This window comes from Pterocles gutturalis, unplaced genomic scaffold, assembly GCF_000699245.1.
Source record: "Pterocles gutturalis isolate BGI_N339 unplaced genomic scaffold, ASM69924v1 scaffold48080, whole genome shotgun sequence".
In the NCBI taxonomy this organism is placed as follows: Eukaryota; Metazoa; Chordata; class Aves; order Pterocliformes; family Pteroclidae; genus Pterocles; species Pterocles gutturalis.
The window spans coordinates 1-520 of record NW_010139989.1 but is presented as its reverse complement, the minus strand read 5'-3'; positions in this window follow the sequence as shown (position 1 = coordinate 520).

The following is a 520-nucleotide window of genomic DNA, read 5'->3' as shown; positions in this document are numbered from 1 at the left end:
TACACTGGTACTTCAAAATATTTCACACCAGCACTTCTGAGGAAGTTAATTTGCTCTTTATACGCCTGTAGTTTTGTGTCTGGCCATCCCGTTTTGCCTTGTTCTTTCACAACCGTAGAACTTATGAGTACGGAAGAATTACACATCACGCACGCTGCTAAGCAATATACCTACTGAGCTGCAGGCCAGAGGCTCAGCCACCGGCGGCTAATGCCCAGCGGCAGGGGTCACACCGCCACCTCTGTGTCCTCTTCCCCCTGCGCAGGTGGCCGCAGCCCCGCCCGCTCCGATTGGCTCTTTCCTCCGAACTACGAGCCCCATGATACCCCCCAGAAAGACTACAGCTCCCAGGGTGCTCCGCGCTGCGCCAGGCGGAGACGGTCCAGAATGGCGGCAGGAGAGGAGGAAAGGGCGGCGGCGGAGCCGGAGGCGGCGGCAGAAGAGCCGCGGAGCTTCAAGGACCTGGTGAGGCCGGGATGGAGCTGCTCCTTGCCCCGGCTGCTCCCCCCCCGTCCCGAGG